This window comes from Sitophilus oryzae, unplaced genomic scaffold (assembly GCF_002938485.1).
Source record: "Sitophilus oryzae breed Bouriz unplaced genomic scaffold, Soryzae_2.0 scaffold_551_pilon_pilon, whole genome shotgun sequence".
NCBI lineage: Eukaryota > Metazoa > Arthropoda > Insecta > Coleoptera > Curculionidae > Sitophilus > Sitophilus oryzae.
In genome coordinates, this window is record NW_022147142.1 from 3085611 (window position 1) to 3108821 (window position 23211).

The 23211-nt window shown below is 32.1% G+C and overlaps 1 protein-coding gene and 1 long non-coding RNA gene across 12 annotated transcripts in view; one reads left to right on the plus strand and one right to left on the minus strand.

Annotated features, from left to right (window-relative positions):
* Positions 1-23211, plus strand: part of LOC115887091 (sodium/hydrogen exchanger 3) — a 146089-nt gene that overhangs the window by 40262 nt on the left and 82616 nt on the right. The gene's annotated exons all lie outside the window — the stretch shown is intronic.
* LOC115887093 lies at positions 511-5518 on the minus strand. Of its 5 annotated transcripts, none has more exons than XR_004051002.1 (9): positions 5308-5518; positions 5122-5247; positions 4652-4814; positions 4018-4283; positions 3484-3700; positions 3307-3427; positions 3086-3226; positions 1185-1345; positions 511-523 (listed from the first exon to the last, which is right to left on the minus strand). It is a non-coding gene; the product is annotated as an uncharacterized LOC115887093 (long non-coding RNA). The 5 variants fall into 5 exon arrangements; XR_004051000.1 differs by having other exon boundaries at positions 4018-4186; positions 5308-5514; XR_004051003.1 differs by having other exon boundaries at positions 4018-4244; positions 5122-5517.

Here is a 23211-nt window from a genome sequence, read left to right on the forward strand (position 1 = left end):
TGTGTATAACTGGTTCTCTAATAGCTATATATAAAAATCCAATGACGGATCCGTTGAATCTGGAGATAGTTGGTGCTGCGATCGGCGCTAAGCGATTCAAAAAGCGCGCCTTTATTTGAATTTAAATATTTTTATATATATATATTATAATTACCAAATAAAAGACTAATATAAGAATTATATTATTTATTAAGAGATAAAAAAATAATATTTTCAAATATGTTACAATAAAATGATAATTTTAAATAAACATAATAATAAATAAATGGTACAAGGAAATAAAACAAACATTTGAGATACAAATGTTGCAGTAAAAAAACAGTAAAAAATGGAATATCCGCCTTTTTTCATATGAAAAAACCATGACATCAGGGAAAAAGCTTTACGTGCCATATGCTTAACGCACGTTAGGGTCCACGTGGAAACACAAACATTCAGCACGGCGAAACAACGTGGCCGCATCCGAAACTCCTTCCAAAGAAAACTTTTCAATACATTGACAAATTTTTATCCTGTGTCCATCCTTGAAAAAAAAAGTATTATTAGATGTGAATGAATTAGGGTTTCCATACATCCGGATTTGGCATGTTTTAGTTTTTATGGTGTCTGGGGTATTATGCGATTAAACTGTTTCACAAAATTATTTAGTTTTTATGATCAGATTTACCGTACTTTCTTTCAATTTCCGATTGGATTACCCTTAAAATCGATCGGACACCTTAAAAATTAAAAAGAACATTCTTTCTAAGGTTTCCATGTTTAGGTTTTTAAGGTGTTTATTAGGTGCATACCTAATTATAGTAAAATAAAATATATTCCTTAAAGTCTTAAAAAAATTGAAAATTAAAAGGGTTACAAAATATGTATTTCTTCTTTATGTATGTATATGCTAGAAGAGCTAGAAGAATGTCAGACTGTACTAATAAAAATTACACATAATTAATTGCAGTATGCCATATATGAATTCTCGTATAAGACCATATGAGGAATACATTTTTTTATTTGAAAGTGGAAGACAAAGACATATTATGAAATAAAATATCTTCTTTAATTAATATTATATTTAATGTTGAAATTTTGTACAAAAAATCAACATTAAATAAAGACAATGAAACTTGAAACTAATAGATGTTTTATTTCAGCATATTAATTTGTTGTTTATTGAAATTACTGGGATATATTACCCCATGTCATTTTCCTTAGGAGTGCATATTCCTTTTCAATACTATCCTACAATTGCTTCTTGGTCATGTTGCTCTAAAAACTGAAGAGTGTATATTTGTTTGATGACATATGTTTATGTTAACCCTGATGGTGCTGCAATTTGTTTTAGAACATAGTTCACCTAGAAAATATAATACTGGTTATGTCATTTTTTTATGTAATTGTGATATGTTTTGATCTGTAATGTGTTCTGTAATGTGAGCTGTTTTCATGACAAATTAAAAATTTATTCCTGTTGGTTTAATATATAAACAAACATAAACATTGAAAATTTGAAATTTTTAGTTTGATAGTTGTTAATGTTGACTAAATATCATATTAAAAGAAAATAACCATCTATTAAGAATACCGATATTTTATATGCTACACCAAGGATATTTTTATACTTAAATACTTCTATTAGTACTTCTTGAAAAAATATTATAATCTACGTCCTACATCCAATCTAAGTCCAATGAAAAATATCGAATTTTGGATTGTAGCATTATTTCAGAGAATCATAGTGCGTTGGAACAGATGGTTGTATGAACATCAGCATTTTCTACAATACTAAATATAATAGATTTATTTGGTATTTTAGTATTTGAGATTAATTCTATAAAATTTATTGTTCGTTCTTATAAATGTTGGTTTAATTAATTCACGGTTATTCAGCTCATTAGACACGGAGTAATGTACTGTAGCCAAACGATTAGATTTTTACAAATTGTAAGTTTTGGATTTGTTGTAGGACTATTTATAATTATTTGCAACAAGTACTACAGTGTCCCAAATAAATAAAAATATCAAACACTAGTTAAGTAGATGTAAAAGAGGACTAATTAATATGATCTCAGTATTCGAACTACATACATTAATTGACTATTTGCGTTGATTAATAATTGCTCCAGTACTAAAAAAAACTGAATTTTGTATGTGTATTAGACAATGTGGTAAAAGTAACACCTAAATTTTATGTCATTTTTTGATAAATGCTTATTTATAATAACAGAGACGTTCATATTCATAACTTTTTAATATATTGATTTCTGATTCAAATCTACATTTATTTATAATAATTTATTAACTAACACAATTAAATGTGATTAATTAATATTTGGGCGGAAATAATGGTGGTATATTTAATTAATGGTACACTCTTTTGCAAAGATTTAAATAGTTATCTCTTTGTAAACAAATGGGCTAGCAATATTATCGTTTTTAGCATCGGTACAGTCTAAAATGTCAATATTATAAGAAAATGCATTTTCTATGAGAATTTGAAGATATAGGTAAAACGTTATATAATACAATTAAATTGTGCATCTGATTCACGTAAAATATACAGGGTGTTCCATTTAAATTAAACAAGTTATTGCCGTTTAAAGCTAGTAATTATTTAAAATAAATTTTAATATAAAATAAAATTTTTAGACACTCTGTATAAGATAGTATTATTTTTATTATTGCAACACAAAATTTAGAAAACAGAAAAACTTCAGTACAATATTTGGTTTTAAAAACTTAAATACCCCTAGAGAAATAAAGCATTAAAATTGTTACTGCATTTTTAGGTGAGATAAACCTTAATCAAAGTTATCTTTATTTTAATTGGAGAAACTAAAAATTTCATAATATAGAGAGTGTTCCATTTAAAAAAATACAACATTGGTATTTTTTATTTATTCGGAACAATCTGTATCTTACAAAAGTACGTTTAAATTGTAGCTCTAATAGTCCTTAAACAAACCCAAATCTTTTATAATTTGGAAAAATTCAAAATCTTTGGCTACAATACTCCGTGTCGAATGAGGTGAATAACCCTGTATAGCAAGATTACACCTTCGATGGTATTAATCTGAAAGCGCTGTTAGTTCCTTACCTAATTTTTGAGTTAATATTATATTATCCTTTAAATTTATCCCACTATCTACTAGCACTTTTATTTTTCTGTTGGGTATAGACTCATAAGGTAAATAAGTATATAGATATTCTTGTGTGAATTTTCACTATCTTGAAATCACTAAAACAAAGGTAAATTAATAAATGAATTTTTTCCAATATGTGAAAACCAATATTGGAAGACAAAAAAAAATAGTTTACCAGATAGTCCGTTCTTTATGTTTTACCCTCTCTGATTGTATATTATCCTCTCTGATAGTCTTATCAGAAGTTGCAGTGAGGCTCCTTTACCCTATATTTCAGATTTTGTGACTGACATTTCCTACAAATATAGGGAATATAGGATGTAAATTATTTTATATTACGCTTTGGGATTACCTATGAATGTCGGCAGTTTTTCTACATGATACACAATGATGGTGCTTCAATTATGAAAGAACATGAAGATGATATACCACTTCTTAACCATAAGAAAAGCATGTTTTCCACAAGACAAGTGACGGATTCATCTGTCATACAGCTCTTCACCTCGTTTCCCTTTAGTAGTTTTGTTCTGTTTCTATAAAAATATCAGTTCATTCCACTTTAACTGTACCTACAAATTTTACATATTGCTTATCACCTCTATCTGCAACACGATCTTTTTATAAATACTTATAACTAAGAGATTATAAATACATGTGTAAAAGTTAATATAAACAATTACCTATTAAATTAAATATAAAATATAAAAAAATATATGTTCGAATATAACAAATTTATTTTCTAACTATTTTAAAATTGATTAGACCCGATTACTTAAAATTATTTACCAAAGTAGTAATAGGAAATATTTTATTTAAACTAGGATGTTATAAATAAAACAAAATAGTTTATATAAAGAAATAATAGAATATAAGCTTCTTTACTTACAACCATTTTTATGTTTTCTTTTTGAAAGTGAATTTTCTACACTGGTTAGTTCTTTTATAACTTGAATCACTTTTATTTTATTTTAACAGTGAATATTATTATTTTCAGGCCTATCTTCTATACACTTTCATGGTCATATATTTCTCTTGTCTAGCGAAACCTGATTATGCTGCAATGTTCAATTTTGTTATTAGTCCCATTAGAAAATAAAATACTGTATTTTTTCTCTACAAAATTACATAACATGATTTATTGTGCTGATGGAGCTGCAAAATATCAATAAATATTTTGAAATTAAAGTACCTTTGTATAAATCAAATGTGAGGACAGTTTTATACATACGTTGAATTAAAAAGAAAATGTGAATTTACAATTTTGTGATTTTTAAATGTATAGAAAAGTTAATCTTTAAAAATGGCCATATTTTAAAAAACATTGGTATTATTTGACATATAAAATATTATTTTAAAATTTAGTGTAATATTCCCTGCATATTTTATAAAAACATGGAAGTGAAACTATATAACACTTGAAAAAGAAGAAGATATGAAGAAAGATATGAAGCTAATTTACAACCCTGTATTTTAAATAACTTGAAAAAATATATACTAGAGCCTAGGGCTTAACTGCTCACCTGAATTAGTTAAATCCTGGGTAACGTTATCACAGAGTCATTCATAGAGCAGGAATAGTTATGTTTCAGTTTTATATCAACCAAATTTTACTATCATCACAAAACAACATAATTACAAAAGGCATTGTGTTATATTTTCAAAGATTCTTGTCATATTTTTGGTCTACAAATACAAAACATTATTAATTTTCTTACTCCTCAATTATTAAAATATAGCTGATCCTCAAAGAAAGTTAATATCTGACTCGAAAGTTTATAAACAGCAAATGTCCATCTACAAATAAAATTCACAAATGTGTTTTTAATATAGCATTTTTAAACAAGCTAAGCTGGCTAGCCTCAGGCAAAGAATATTGTATTTTCGTAGTAGAATTATCTTTGACTTTTTTGTCATGGCTTCTCCCATCACCGGGAGAAGAAAATTTTATCAGTTTTATTGCAATACTAAACATATGTTTATATGTACTTACTTTTCAGTATTTTTGGAAAATTATGCATTTTGGCTAAATTCTGGACTCATCTTTGTTATTTCCTCCATAGATCTATCAATACAACATTTTTCTTGAGCGAAATATAGGCCTTGTTCCCATGTTGGTCTTCAAATAAAAATTAACTAATTGCGTTGAAATTCACTAATTATTGTGGTTAATAGATACCTCTGGGTAATTCGCGCAATATATAGGATATTAGTGATCACTTAACACACATAATATTGCTAATACAACTCAAATAATTTGGAAATTCGCAAGCGAAAAATCAAATCGACAATCGATATTTGATATGAGAATATGAGCAATGGCTGCCGCGGCGTCGCGTAGAGCGGGACTAGCGGGAGGCGGGGACTAAAACGGATGCGGAAATAAAAGCAGTAAAATATGTACCGCCTCATTTAAATTTGCGAAACAGCGCCCTCTCACTACAGATGCTAATTTTCCAAAGAAGTTTGATCTGGCCAGAGATCCGGCAGGCCTAATTCCCATATGCGCTTGATCGTCTCGTAGTTGTCTCTGCTACTGGTGAATGCGACTTAATCCGGTACGAAGCTGCCTAGTCGCGGGTTCGTGGCAGCCAAGTGGTAGCCACCGACATGTGGAACTTTCGTTTAACCGTTGAACTTTATTCGCAGCGACCTCTTTATGCAATTTCACATTTCATAAAAATAAATGTCATGATGGAAAATAATTATGGAAGCCATTATTATTTTTTCGTTATTTGTTATTTACCGTGCGATTTTAACACCTTTTCTAGGTAAATTCCAGAACGCAATCAACTTTACTGAATAAAATAGTGGGTTTATATAACAAAATTTTCGAGTACCTCTCAAAATATTTCAAATTATTATATTATTTGCAATAGAAACTCATGTTTGTAATTAAAAAATAATAATAATTTGCTTAAAACCGGGGTTACACCTTAAAATATTAGTCCACCGTCAGAAATAACAAAATAACTAAGGAAAAAAACTTTAATCTAGGTATATTTAGCTTAAAAATGCATAATGTTTGAGCCATTTGGCTGTTCGTCTAAAAATTCATGAAAAAATATGGCCGTTCAATCCGAAAAATACTTTATAGTTCCAATGCTTCCACAAAGTACCGGGAACAATAACATATTAGGCCAACCCTACCCGTTTGGACCTTTAAAATCTTCGGATTGATAAAGTGACAATTGTAGCTATCCAAAGGCGACTTTATAGAAACAATAACTTTTTAGGAACTACATGGTCAACGATTCTTTGGAACCATACAGTGATTTTTCCAAGAAAGTTCCCTGCACCACCAAATTGCCACTTAATTGGAGCGTTGCTACACCGATCGCGGTGGTGGCGACTATACATTCCATTGGTGCCACTATAACGTTCCGCCTTCCTTTGAAGTTATTTTTTACTTATTGTGAATTTTCTATTATTAGTGTTTCTATATTATTCAGAGCTACATGAGGTATAGAGTATTTTAACGCCCACTCTATTAGCTCTTGTTTTATTTGTGCATTTTCTATTATTAGTGTTTCTATTTTACTCAGAGCTACATGAGGTATAGAGTATTTTAACGCCCACTCTTTGAGCTCTTGTTTTATATTGTTGGTTCTCAAATTAGTTCTCCTCTGAGGTTCCGTTTCAGATGAATTAACACTACACTCATCTACAGAAACAGCTTCAAAAATATCTCAGTCACTACCTGATTTATGTTCATCAGTAGGATTATAGCAAGATGTAATTTTTGTTTCTGATGTTGATGCATCGGCTCGCAGTGATTCCTTTTGTTTAATTCGTCGGTAGAAAGTACTAGAATATCTAAATTTCTTTTTATTCCCCTTAGGGATTTTACAAAAATTTAATAAAGCTTAAAAGCAAGTAAAAGAAAACACTAAAACAGAGCAGCACACGATGCAATCTGAGGCAATTAATTGACATTTATTAGGGTATATTAAGTTGCGGTCAATATGAAGTAGCCGTTTTTGACCCCCGTGACTCTTTAGTGGCGATGGATGAGCGACGGCTATTTTATAGTAACCTAGGAAGGTAGCAATAACCATTTTGCTACTTTCAATGCTACTATAAATTAGAAGTAACTAGGTGTCGTGGCCGCGACTACCCTGTAACTTAAATTGTTACTATAAAGTAACAAAAACTTAGCGGAGGCATTATGGTAGCACTTGTTGGTAACCCCTACTTTGAAAAGTTACTATAAAGTTTTTGGTCTTTTATGGTGTCATATTCGAAGATTCGGGTAGTTCCAGCCACTTCTTTAAATTACATGTTTGCGACTTGCAATCGGGGTGTTTATTTTCCACTTTTATAGTAGGCAGGGACTAACCGGTCACTCTCGAAATATACTTCAAAGTGACTATTCCTTATAGAGTAACATTTTAAGTGGCAGAGTGGGCCTAGGAACTATACTTTAGGGGCAGTGACATTTTAAAAAGGACTGGGAACTATATTTGCTAGCTGAGGTAACATCTAAATCAAGTATGGAAGTTCCGCAAAAGCTTAGCGTATGTAGCGGATAAGCTTAATGATTTTTTTCGAACTATTATACTTGCATTAATACTACATTAAATATAATAATAAAAAAAATAGATTTTTATAGGCAAAATAAACATGAAAAATTAGAGAATAATATTCTATTTTATTTATTTATTTATTAACTGTTTAGTGTGCAAACAGTACGTAGTACCAACAGATTATCCACAACATACATAAATGAGCAAGTTATACAAAATAAAATATAAGAGATATACAGTGTGGTCCGAAATGCATGCCGGAGACTTCGGCAGCATATTCTGCAGATAAAAATAAGTAGAAAAGTTCGTATAAATGTATGTCCTGTGGTATGTCCTAAAATGCTTAGTTTTGGGGTTTTGGATATACAGGGTGTAGAATTTTTATTTTTATTTCGATTTTTCCCAAATTATTCCTGAAGTAACGTCAATACTTAATAGAAAATTTGTACCTGGGAGTTTTTTGACATGACAAATTTGATTTAGATGTCAACATGAGTCCTATTTGTAGAGGGCGCCACCTATATATTGTTTAACTGGTTTGAAGTATAATAACTTTTCGTCGGTACCTGTATAAAACTACTCATTAAAAAAATATACATTTACCATGCTTTTTACGTAAAAAAGGTCTCTTGGTAAAAATCGCTACCGACTAATCGTTCTCGAGATATTTTGAATCTAAATTATCAATACCTGTCATCATTGCCGTAAATTAAACATGTTGACTAAATAGTTATTAGACTGAAATCATAAATTTGAAATATTTTTGTGGCAAAAGTTGAACAGAAATGTTTTATCATCTTTTTTTCGAAGAAAAATTTATGATTAATTTAAAAAAATTAAAAAGTTCCCAAATTTATCATTTCAGTCTACTCAACATGTTTATTTTTTGTCAATAATGTCATGTATTGACGATTTTAATTTTATATATCTTGAGAACGGTTGATCGTAGCGATTTTTACCAAGAGACTTTTTTTACGTAAAAAATGTCGTAAATGTATATTTTTTTACTCAGTTGTTTTATACAGGTACGGACAAAAATTTATTAGTATTCAAACCAGTTAAAAAATATTTAGGTGGCCTACAACAAGTAGAAGCATATTGACATGTCAAAAAACTCCCAGATACCAATTTTCATCCAAGTATTGACGTTACTTCAGAAATTATTTGGAAAAATCGAAATTAAAATGAAACTTCTACCCCCTCTATCTCCGAAACTAAGCATTTTAGGACATACTTTTATACAAACTTTTTTACTTATTTTTATCTGTAGAATATGCTACCAAAGTTTCTGGAATACAGTTCGGACTACCCTGTATAACATGAAATATAACAAAAATTATTTGTGAAAAAATACGTGCAATTGAATGTCTAATATATAATAAATGAAGGGTCCAGGGGAAAAACGTGATAAGTGCCATTCTATTAATTTTACAAGAGAGCACTGGACGGCTGGTGATTATCAGGTTCTTTCAATGTATTCTGTATTTTTACTAGGCATATATCATAGAATTTAATAACTTATTGCCTTGCAGAGTTTGTACATTGGTAGGGACCACTTAGACCGACTATAATATTCTAAAATCTTGAAAATAAGAAATTGGCGCTTATCAAGTTTTTTGCCTGGACCCTTCAAATGTAAATGTACTATATTTTAATTTTTTATAGAAACAGTGACAAGTGTATTTTACAGCAATAAAGCCTTTATAAGATGTTTAAACTCCAAAAAATATACAGAGAAAATATCTATATTTACTTTAGAACTTGTCATTAAATTAATTCTGCATTCTAATCACTGGAAAATGCTGCCCTATGTTGGTTCTGCGATACGGAATATCAAATAAACTTGTATTTCGAATGGTTCGGCTAGGGATTGTTAAGTTGAGCTGTTACAGTAAATAAGGAAAATGAATTGTTGATGCAATATTTTATACAACAAACACAAATCCCGATACTCTTCGTCTATCCTCCAAGCGAACAATTTTAAATCTAGAGCGAAATTGGAAATTGTAGTATCTCTGCTCAGTCACAGCCGCACGCGTCTTGAAAGTCAGAAATCTCACAAACCGATTTGGAACACTTTCTGTTCTATTTATATAGATGAAAATAATTTGGTGAATGCTCTAGTAAACTAAGTTTAAATCTTTGGCACAATTTCAGCTAAATTTTGACGACGATCTGAATAAAAATAAATAATAAATGTGCTCGGGATTATAATTTAAAATTAAATGCCGGTAAATCTTGTTTTATAATATTTGGCAGTGACAAAGTTAATATACGGCTGGTTTCAAGAATATTCATACAGATAATGTTGGGATACCCGTTGCCAGTGTCTTTGTACACTTGGAGTAAAATACTTGGAGTACATTTTTATTTGAAGCTTTCTTGTCAGACACATACAGGTTGATAACTCGACAGTTACTTATAGGAGAACAGAATGGCAACACTGCCTATTGAGAACGTATGCATTATTGATTTTTCTGCCGACTCGTCCCGTCGCGTCGTCATCGACGAGCGGGCCGAGATTGCCACTAAGGAATTCAATCCCGCACCAAAATGTCAATCCGCAACCCCGCGGGATTAAAGCAATTAATCCCGCGGATCCGCAAAATTGCGGGATTGTAAACAATAGTCATACATTGGGTCCTAAATGGTACAGAAGGCATTGTACATTTTGCATATGCCCACAATATATTGATATAGCGTGTATCTTAAACTAGCTGTACAGAAATTTGGTCACCGAGGTATACAGGGTGTTCAAAAATATATTTAATATTAAATATACTTAAATTTTATTATAATTTGTCTACTTATTTTATAAATAAAAATATTATTCTGATTGAAGTTTTTTTTTAACTTGTGTTATTTATCTGCTTTTAGATACACTCTATATCAATAATTGTTTGACATATGCAGAATGTACAAAGCTTTTTGTACCATTTAGGGCCATACGTATGACTAAAAATGCATATTTTTCGAAAAAACGTCGTATTTTCCTTAAAACAAAAAAAAATAAAAATCCGATCAAATCGTTTTTTCTAATTTCAACACAGATTCGTCGTACTTGATAAAAATTTCGATTTTTTAAAAATTGTAAATTTGCGGTAAAAAGATGCTTGATCAAATTTTCACACTCTTATAAAAAGCCCTGTATACGAGAATTCGCTAAATATATTTTCGAAAACCACATCAGCATTTTAATCACAATAGATTCATCTAAAACCTGGTCCAAACCGCATCCCAAAATCTTTTTTAGTTCAAGAGATATTCAACTTTAAATTTACCCTAAAATTTTGCTGGTCCCAATAATTATGTCCGGCAATTTATTTGACGAAATTGTTCACAAGTACCGTATGATCGAAAAAAAACGGCGTCCAGTTAGCTTGGAAATGACGATCGATGACATTTCCCATATAATTTTACATATAAAATGACAGCGATCTTTATTTCATAGCCATCGCTGTTTTCTTTCACACAAACTTTTTACACAAACGCTTTTCTTCACTTACGCACATGCGCCAGAAAGAAATCTAACAACTAGCCTGTTTGTTTCACCTATTTTTAATGGCCAAGCCGTAAGGGGAATCCCCTGGGTTCCGAGCGTCGACGCGCGACGCATCGGCCCGGAACGAAGCGGTTTGATCTTAATCGAGATCGATTCGGTTACCCAGAACCACGGATCCCGCATGGTAAATCCCGCAACTTTGATCCCGCGGAATCTTAGAGGGGATTTTTACGAGATTGCATTCCCTAGTTGCCATATTTCAACCATAAAGCTCTTGCCGCGAGTAATAAACAAATTAACAACCTGTATAACTAAGAAATGATTAATACCTAAAAAGGCTGCTTATACATGGTGGTCCGAATTGTATTCCGGAAACTTCGGCAGCATATTCTGCAGATAAAAATAAGTAAAAAATTTCGTATAAATGTATGTCCTAAAATGCTTAGTTTCGGAGATACAGGGTGTAGAAATTTCATTTTTATTTCGATTTTTTTCAAATAGTTTCTGAAGTAACGTCAATATTTGGATAAAAATTGGTGTCTGGGAGTTTATTGACACGAGAAATTTGATTTTGATGTCAACTTGACGCCTATTTGTAGGGGGCGCCACCTACATATGTTTTAACGGTTTTGAAGAGTAATAACTTTTCATCCGTACCTGTATAAAACTACTCAGTGAAAAAATATACATTTCCGTGATTTTTAACGTAAAAATCGCTACGAGCAACCTTTCTCAAGATATTTAGAATGGAAATAGTCAATACATGTCATTGTTGACAAAAAATAAACATGTTGAGTAGATAGTTATTTGACTGAAATGATAAATTTTTATTCTTTTTTTTAATTATTTATAAATATTTCTTCAAAAGAGTGAGGATAGAACAGTTTCTGTTGAACTTTTGGCACAAAAACATTTCAAATTTTGTATTTCAGTCTGATAACTATTTAGTCAACATGTTTAATTTATATTAACGATGATGGGTATTGATAATTTAGATTCCAAATATTTCCAGCGATTTTTGCTAAGATACTTTTTTTACCTAGAAAAAGTCGTAAATGCATATTTTTTTACATAGATGTTTTATACAGGTACGGACGAAAAGTTATTACTCTTCAAACCACTTAAAAAATATGTAGGTGGCGCCCTCTGCAAGTAGGAGTTATATTGATATCAAAATCAAATGTTTCATGTCAAAAAACCTCCAGACAATAATTTTCATCTAAATATTGACGTTACTTAAGAAATTATTTGGAAAAAATCAAAATAAAAATGAAACTTCTACACCCTGTATCTCCGAAACTAAGCATTTTAAGACCTACATTTATACGATTTTTTTTACTTATTTTTATCTGCAGAATATGCTGCCGATGTTTCCGGAATACAGTTCGGACCACCCTGTCTACGTTTGAGGGATTCTTCGTCTCTTAAGAAATATTTCCTATCAATCTATCAGTTATGTGACACATTTATTTTATTTTTATTTGATTAACGGCAATGTTGATTATGGTACATATTACTACAGTACAGTATTTATTTGTATTAAGTAAACTTCGTATTCAACACAAGTCATTTATTTATTTATTTTTATTTAATATACACCATTCAACAGCAAGGACCAATTACTGAATGGGTCGTACTGCATCAATTACAAATTACAAATAAATAATAAACTTAAAACTCGTAATAAAAAACTCAACTGTCAAAATGAATGACCATATGTCAGGAAATAATTAATTGGGACAACTTGACATTTTTTACAGCAGAGCTACCACCTGAATCCACAGCGGGAAATTTAAATTCCAATATGTCTATGGTTGGCAATAATGAATTTAAAAATCGCGCCCTCGATTACATAACTAAAAGTTTAGTTAGTATCGAATATAGGTATTAATATTTTCCCTTTTGATATGGGAATATTAAAAGAGGAGTGTTTCAAAACGGAATAAATGATTCGAAGCTCATAATCATTCAAAATCAAATTTCTATATAGATGGTGCTTGATACAGTGGCGGAGCAAGGCGGTGGCGGAGGGGGAGGACCGCCCCGGGCAGCGACCCTCCAAGTGCCTGCGGAGCGACAAAAAATTGTTATAAAGGCGGCAGACGGATTCTGTAGAGGCTCTCCACACCGAGCGCCCCTAACCCACGCTACGCCACTGGCTTGATAACAGCTGAGTCTCACAACAGTCAAGAATTGAATTAACTGATTGTGTTATATATTTGGAAATTTGCTGTTCGGATATTTCTGTCTTTATTACAGCTTCAAAAGATTGACATCAGTAACCGTTATAACCCCAACTAGCAAATATAGTTCCCAGTCCTTTTTAAAATGTCACTGCCCCTAAAGTATAGTTCCTAGACCCAATCTGCCACTTAAAATGTTACTCTATAAGGAATAGTCACTTTGAAGTATATTTCGAGAGTGACCGGTTAGTCTCTACCTACCATAAAAGTGGAAAATAAACACCCCGATTGCAAGTCGCAAACATGTAATTTAAAGAAGTGGTTGGAACTACCCGAATCTTCGAATATGACACCATAAAAGACCAAAAACTTTATAGTAACTTTTCAAAGTAGGGGTTACCAACAAGTGCTACCATAATGCCTCCATTAAGTTTTTTGTTACTTTATAGTAACAATTTAAGTTACGGGGTAGTCGCGGCCACAACACCTAGTTACTTCTAATTTATAGTAGCATTGAAAGTAGCAAAATGGTTACTGCTACCTTCCTAGGTCACTATAAAGTAGCCGTCGCACATCCATTGCCACTAAAAAGTCACGGGGGTCAAAAACGGCTACTTTATAGTGACCGTAACTTAATATACCCTAATAAATATAATTGCGTCAGATTGCATAGTGTGCTGCTCTGTTTTAATGTTTTCTTTTACTTGCTTTTAAGCTGTATTAAAATTTTGTAAAATCCCTAAGGTGAATAAAAAGAAATTTAGAATATCTAGTACTTTCTATCGAAGAATTAAACAAAATGAATCACTGCGAGCCGATGCATCAACATCAGAAACAAAAACTACATCTTTCTATAGTCCTACTGATGAACATCATAAATCAGTTAGTGACTGAGACATTTTTGAAGCTGTTTCTGTAGATGAGTGTAGTGTTAGTTCATCTGAAACTGAATCTCAGAGGAGAACTAATTTGAGAACCAATAACAATATGAAACAAGAGCTAAAAGAGTGGGCGTTAAAATACTCTATACCTCTTGTAGCTCTGAATAATATAGAAACACTTATAATAGAAAATGCACAATAAATAAAAAATAACTTCAAAGGACAAGGCGGAACGTTATAGTGGCACCAATGGAATGTATAGTCGCCACCACCACGATCAGTGTAGCAACGCTCCAATTAAGTGGTAATTTGGTGGCGCAGGGAACATTCTTGGAAAAATCACTTTATGGTTCCAAAGAATCGTTGACCATGTAGTTCCAAAAAAGTTATTGTTTCTATAAAGTCGCCTTTGGATAGCTACAATTGTCACTTTATCAATCCGAAGATTTTAAAGGTTCAAACGGGTAGGGTTGGCCTAATATGTTATTGTTCCCGGTACTTTGTGGAAGCATATGGGACTATACAGTATTTTTCGGATTAAACGGCCATATTTTTTTCATGAATTTTTAGACGAACAGCCAAATGGCTCAAACATTATGCGTTTTTAAGCTAAATATACCTAGATTAAAGCTTTTTTCTTTAGTTATTTTGTTATTTCTGACGGTGGACTAATATTTTAAAATTTGACCCCGGTTTCAAGCAAATTATTATTATTTTTTAATTACAAACATGAGTTTTTATTGCAAATAATATAATAATTTGAAATATTTTGAGAGGCGCTCGAAAATTTTGTTATATAAACCCACTATTTTATTCAGTAAAGTTGATTGCGTTCTAGAATTTACCTAAAAAAGGCGTTAAAATCGCACGGTAAATAACAAATTAAATAACGAAAAAATAATAATGGCTTCCATATTATTTTCCATCATGACATTTATTTTTATGAAATGTGAAATTGCATGAAGAGGTCGCTGCGAATAAAGTTCAACAGTTTAACGAAAGTTCCACATGTCGGTGGCTAACACTTGGCTGCCACGAACCCGCGACTAGGCAGTTTCGTAACGGATAAGTCGCATTCACCAGTAGGCTACTTTATAGTAACACATCATAGTAACTCTTTTAGTGGCAAAAACTACCCAAGACACTACCCGGCTACTCAAAATCTTTCCCCATTTTGGTCGCAGTTACTTAGCCGCTACGAATATACGACGTAGCCGCCGATGGTAACCGCCCACTTTGTAGTGGCTTTGATAGTGGCAGTTACGTATCTGCCACTATAAATGCTAGTTGGGACACTAGTTTTTGGATGTTCTTTATGTAGAAACGGTGGATCCATTCGCAGTATTGTCACTAATCACTAAAACAGAAATTGATAGGAAAACAATATATTATGCCAAACATATTTTCCAGTATTTGCATGACTGATGGCAGCTCAACACATTCCTAAAAAGCCTTAAGAATTGACTTTTGGCTACTATACACTATAAACACATTGTATAGGTGTATCAAACTATGAATTAATCTTGTTTCACTTTATAAATGTATTTAATAATAAATAGTATTAGAAACTTAATAAAAAGTCTCCAAATATTTTATCTAGAATTTAATAATAAAATCAAGCGCCTTCAAGCAGCATTTCTCTAAGCTATTTATCGAAATCTGTAGGCATTTCATCAAAGCCATATTCGAAGTAAAAGTCTGACTCAATATTGGAATTTTTCCATTTCGGAAAAGTCGATATTCCAATAAAACTGACAAAAGAAAAGCCTATTGACAAGCTCTATATTTTCTTAATATATTTTCTTCTGTATTTATAATTAAATTTAAAATATGTTTACTTTAAATTATATTTTTGATGTGTATGTTTTTCATATATATTAAAAAGTATGGAGAAAATTTAATGCAGTTATAACATTGAATTTGATTAAGGAAAAAGTCTGGAGAAACAGTAAATAATATATTACATTTTGTAACAGAAAATAATGTTTTCTTTATAGTACTTTTTGAAAAAAAATTGCATATACAAAAATTTGTTTAAATCCAACTGAGGAGATTGAAATAAAAGCAAAAAATATGCAAAATAATAAAAAATGAAAAATTATGTCGAAACATGAAAATTTATTATAGCCATAAACATGTTAGTTGGCTATCTAAATATTGGCAATTAAAATGAGAATTGTAAGTTTACATACATATTTTAAACTTATTTCCTTATAGTCACGCAATATCTGGTAGTCATACACTACGACAAAATCATCTGATAATAACTTGGCTTTTGTTGCCAGGAAAATGTACATAAATATTTCATTTTCTAGACAATACAAAAATATAAAGCAATATTTAAACTGAAAGGCCAGATGGAAATTCTTTATCTTATCAATGAAAGCAAATATTACAAAACTAATAAAGAATATGCAGTAGAACTTCGATAGTTCGGACACATATCGGAACAGCCACCGTCGAATTAATGAAGTATCCGGATTACTGGAGGAATATTTTTATAAATGTTATTGTTTTATACTTTTAGTATTTCCAACCTAAACTCAAACTTTAAACATATTTTTATTTAAACCAAAACGCAAAACATTTTATAGAACATATTAAAACTTTTTTTGTTCTTATAAATCGTGCTTACTGTACTATACCGGGTGCGTTTCCATGGGCGCCGGACAGGGGGCAAGAGGGGGCATTTGCCCCCCCTGGATCACTGAAACAATAAAAATAAAAACTATCTTCTTACATCCATCTGTAAAAAAAAATCATTATTATGAAATTGTTAGGTGTTACCTGTAAAATAATAAAAAATGTGGTAATTATTGGGAAAACTGGAAATCGTCCGATTTTCACCAAAATTGGTATACACATCTATTTTTTTCTTGGCGGTCTCTTACCGTTTTTCAGAAAAACGGAAAATTATTTCAACATTGAATTGTTCTTTATTTCGGCCCTATAAAGTAATAATTTCACTATATTTTCATTATATTATAGTTTATCTAAAAGCCACACTTGATTGGGGATAGAAAAGTGTCCAACATTTTACTGAAAAACACTTTTCTTAACAAAATAGCAAAGACAATTGAGACCAGATGGAAGTTTGACATTTGATATATCCTTCTTTCTCTCTCCTATGTAATAAGAGAGACAAATATATTCTAGACCTAATCTAGAAATTTGAAAATTTACAACGTTGCCATATCTTCTATTTTTTCGGGTGATTAGGGATTTTAAATAAATTACCTATTATGAGATCGACAATAATTAAATATACACCTATATCCACAAAATTACGCGGAAGAGTTTTGATTGCATTGGTTTTAACTTCTTTGCGGAGGGGGTTAATCTTTTTTTAGTTAATCTAATAATATAACAACAAAAGATTAACACCCTCTGCATGGAAGTTGTAACCAATGCAATCAAAACTCTTTCGTGCAACTTCGTGGGTATAAATAGTCAGATCTCGTTGGTAAAATAGCAGTTATGGGAAGGAGCCGTTCTTCTGGCGACCGCCTTTCGTAATTCCAGAATGAGCGAAAAAAACACGCTAAATTTAGGTTTAGCATTGGCAACGTTGCTTTAAATGCCAGAAACACATAAACTTACTTCGGGTTTCTCTTATTACCGATTCTGAACCGTCCTAGAACTGTGATGCGTATGCGCAGAAGGAAATATGAAGACATTATTTCATTTGCGCATGCGCTGCAGAGTTCTTGGACGGTTCAGAATCGGTAATAACAAGAACCCGAACAAAGCTATAATCTAACATTTTCAGATTGTTTACAAATTTATTTTAGCAAATTTTCTCTATTATGCATAGAATTGGTTAAAAAGTAACAGAAAATAGCAAAAACATTATTGATTATTGAATACCTAACAAAATATGTGCTAGAAAACCTTAAAAATATGAGAAATTAAGAAAAATTCGATATTGAAATTATTTTCCGTTTTTCTGAAAAACGGTAAGAGACCGCCAAGAAAAAAGTTCAGATTCGTAATCTACGACTTCAAAATAGGGTGTATACCAATTTTGGTGAAAATCGGATGATTTCCAGTTTTCCCAATAATTACCAAAAATGTCAATTTTTTATTCATTTTTACCTTGCCCCCCCCCTAAATTTTATTCTTCCGGCGCCCATGTGCGTTTCAAAAGTGGCTCACCCCTATACCTTTTTTTATTTTTTCAGATAAAAAAACGAGATTTGGTACATTAGTATATGACATAAATTAGGCTTGATTGACGTATTCAATTGTTTTTGGTCACTTCCTGTTTCACCGGAAATGACAACACTTTTGATTTTTAAATGGCACCTTCGGTATTATATTACTTTTTTCGATAGAAAATGACATTCTGAATAGAATGACATATTATATGTCAACTTTTGACATTCGCGCTTAACATAAAATCGTATTTTAAATTTCAATCAAGAGTGCCATGGTTATATGTTAAAAATACTAATTTCTAATCAAGGAGCCTTGGAAAAATAGATTTGATCGTCTAATATTTTTAGTCTCTTGTCTTGGCCGGTTAAAAGATGCCCAAATCGTATTTTTAATCATATCTCAAGTGTCATTTTCAATCGAATATAGTAAAAAAATATCGAGGGTGTCATTTAAAAATTAAAAATTGTAATCATTTCCGGTGAAACAGGAAGTGAGCGAAAAAATAATTTAATACGTCAATCAATAATAATTTATGTCGCATACTAACATACCAGTCTCAAAAAATAAAAAAGTTATAGGGGTGAACCAAGAACAGTTAACCAGTGGCGTATCCAGGATTCATGCCTGGGGGGGTCAATAACTCAATATTATACCTAAATATATATTTTACAACAATATAAAATATACAACAACATAAAGCCTATACAACAATATAAAAAAAATAAAAATAAAAATCTATAATGGTAAATTACATTATAGTTTTTGTGAATTTGTAATGGCAAAATATAAATTGGAATGGCGCGCGTCGTTTCTGGAGGGGGCAATTGCCCCCTTTGGATACGCCACTGCAGTTAACCTAATAGGACTGCTCATTCAGCCGAAAGTGTCTGCCAGGTGCATGCGAAAACTCTTTGCTCTGTGACGTCATTGTCGTCCTTGTCATGACAGTATGTGTATTTGATTGCCGTGTGAACAACAATCATTATTATTTATTTAAACACCTTATATGTATGCAGTATAGAAAATTAACCATATAAATCGTATTAAATATTCGCATAATGCATTTTTAAGAAGAGCAGTTCCCAGTATCCCCTTTTGCAGGCATTCTTTTTAAAGTACTTACATATTTTGCTTTAAAATAGTTAATAAACAATATCGTAGGCACTTAGTAAGCACTTAGTCACAATCCGAAACACAAAATGAACGTATTTATAAACTTTATAGCTCTAAAAACTTTAAAAACACCTTTTTCACTTTTAAAATCGTTATTTATCTCAAAATTTCTCAGCTGTTATTTTTATTAGTTTACCATAGGCAGCCAATAATACACACTGTCATGACAAGGACTACAATGACGTCACAACGGTCAGCTGAAGCGCGGGAAGAGGCGAACGTACGTCTTATGAGGATTAGCAATCCTATTAGTTTACCGTTCTTGGGGGTGTACCACTAACCATAATTTGTTTCAATTAAGTCGTCATTTGTTTCTTTTGTCTCCAATGCCTAGTATTTTCTCTTCAGTTTGTCTCTGCTCTATTATACTCTTCAGTCAGAGAAAAATACTTTTTCTCCTTAAGTTAATTTATTTTTTTTTAGTTTGTCGAATTAAAAATTAAATGTTAGTTATATTTTTTTGTTCTTTTTATTTTTGATTTTTTTATATCTGAAATATTAAATTTCGGAATAGCAGAAAATGGAATTTTACGTATCCTTCCTCTCTCTTGTCAATGCTATCCAATCTTGCATTTTTTCTTCAGCAAGAGTCGTTTAGTTGGCTGTATTTTTTAGCAATATACCTACGATACTCCTGACTCCTTGACTACAAATAAAAGACATACATCTAACTGTCCAGCGTCCAAAAACAAAATACAGACTTTCATTCATTTTAAAAATATCAAAATTGTCTGGTTGATAAGAGACATCGAACTACTGGAGGGTCCGATTTGGTGCCTGTTGAATTACATAAGTTATACTGTACAGGGTGGTCGAAATTGGTCTGTTTTAACAGAGAAAACCTATTTCCTGACTAGATAGAGCAAAACCGACGTAGATGTCATAGGCTCGATTTCTGAGACACGTTTAATGGCATAAACCGCCTGTTGATATTTTCACTGCCAACTGAGATACGGGTCTTTTTGAATTTTTTACCATTTTAAAAATTGCCCATATGTTTTTGATTTCGCGGAATAATAAAATTCTGTAAAGATGAATTAGTTACTAAAAATAATTTAAGATAATCCATCATTCCAAAGGTTCTAGAGCTGACAATATATTTGTTATATTAGTTTCAACAAATATAAATTATTTCTCCAGTTGCTTTACCAAACTTATTTGAAAGACTTATTTTAAAATTAAGCCCTATTTTCTTGCAAATATGCTTCTGCCTTTTCTTGTATATTTTTTCGAGATATATTCGGACGATTAATATACAGGGTGGTATATTTTACCCCAGGAACAAGTAAGTCTATGATTTTTTTTTCGCAAAAGAAAAGTTTGGAGTTAGGTATGTATTTCTCCAAAAATGTTTTGTCATTGAGACCCTATCCCTAGGAATGATACAATTATTGAGTTTTTAACTCTTTATAATTGTTGATTTCGTGGCATTGAGGAAACGGATGATTCTGTTATGTTATGCTTTTCCCGGCAACAATTTCAAGATCTACCTCCGAGGAAACGATTCGGAATCCCATATAAATTCGGACAGCGGCGGCGTAGGAAATGTACCGGGTGTCCGACTAAGAATAGCTCTCGGCGGTATCTCGGAAAGTATTAGCCCTAGGGTTTACGGAAAAAAATATCTATAATTAAAGAGGCTATGAGAAATTGCTGGAAATTATTTTCAAGTTTGTAGAACGGCCGCTAGGGGGCGCAACTGCAACAAAAAATATGAAAATGGAGTTTTTAGACAATTTTGCCTAGATAAGGTGTACCATAAGTAATAGCTTCATAATCTTCAGTAAATTTTGAATATTTTTTGTTAGAACCATTTTCTCCTATCTGCCAAAATAAAGTGGTGGGGGAAGGTTAGATCTGTTTTTATTTAAATATTAATACCTCTGGACTGGATGATTGGAATCCAACAAGCGAGGGCTCGTTTAAAATAGCGTTTCTTACTCTATATTGTACCATATAAACAATAATAATAAGCTTTTGAGCGTAGACGCAGGGGGCGTTGTCTTACAATTTAACAAGCATTGCGTGTTATTTAAGCCCTTATTTTTACAACACGGTATCAGTAGCCCTCTTAATTATGCCCATTCTAACAAAAAATAAGATAGTAACAGTTAGTTTATTTTAAAATCGACGAAATACCAGAATACCATAATACCAGAGGTATTAATATCTAATAATTAAGATATTAATAACAGTGAACAAGAAACGATGATTCGGTGAAGTCATGGTAGGCTTTGGAAAAAAGTTACTTTTGACGTAATAGCATAAACGTCAAATTGTTATTAGATCAACATTTTGATAGTCTTATCCAAGGACTGTATATATTCTAAAGGACTGTTCGATTGCGTCAAATCGCCGCTGTCGTAGTCGCCGTGGAATGCTACGGGATAAGACCTGTACAAATAATATAAGGGATAAGACCTGTACAGATCATAATATGCAGCGGAAAAAATCCATTTCAACGCAGACGGGTCCTATAGATCACCAAAATAGTACAGCTTTTATAGATTTGCCAAAAAAACTAGTTTCACCCGAAATAGTGTCATCGCAACCTCCTAAGGCCGCCATAAGAGAAGACTGGAATTATGTGGTGGTGTCCAGAATTCCACCTCCTTACACAGCGAATCAACTTGCGCACTATGTTAAAGAAAAACTAGGAACCACCGATTTCATCAGATGCTTTCCAATGCTGAAAAATAAGGATAGTTCCCATTCCGATTTCAAAATTGGAGTGCAATAGAGGTGTCACTTAGTAGGCCTTAGTAGTGCAGCTTAAGGACATAAATATGTGGCCGCCGGGAACCAAAATAGATTCAACCTCAACATCCTTAAACCAAGCTTCGTTAACTTCTTCGGCTGAACCTGCTCAAAATCTCAAAATAAACATCACTGAGAACCGCAAGCTACCTCACCTACTTGACCCACCACTGGCAACTATGCCAAGGGAGGTAAGAACTATTAAGATTGGGTCTGACAGGGAGGCTATAGCTGCTTGCAAGTCCCTGGCGATGGAAAATCCAGAAATTATTAATTGTGCAGGGAAGTACGAAGAGACATGGTTTGGTAGTTATGGACCCGATGACTCCACCTATAGTACGGCTGTCTCAGGACTCAGATGCGGTAAATTGACGTTACGTGTTGGCCATGTTGAGGGACCCCTCGATTTTGAAATCTCTTAGGCTATTCCTTGCCTATCTTCACGACCAACCATCCAGTGTATGTTATGAAGGACACACTAGTACCAGCATCAAATTGATGCTTGCATCAGAAAGGCTACCTAGTGACCTGGACTCCTTACGTAAGTTGTACTACCGCTTCCACAACGCCTATGGTATTGGTTCAACTGAAGTTGATGCAGATCTTTCAGCTTTCAGGTCATTCTTTTCTGCGGAGAGCCTTCTACGACTTCAAAAGATTAGGGAAAGTCACGGCAAATATTATTCCAGTGGCTCCCCAAATAAGAATAAAAATTTTTAGTTGAATTGACGCGAACAGAGGATCAAGCACCCTCTGAAAAATTAAGCGATAGCAAGCTTGGTCTATTCCTTATTAATATTCAGTCCTTAAGACATAAAACAGATGAATTATATCTTTTACTAGAAGAACTTGAATTTCCAGATATCATTGCCATAACTGAGCACTGGTTGAATTTTAATGAGC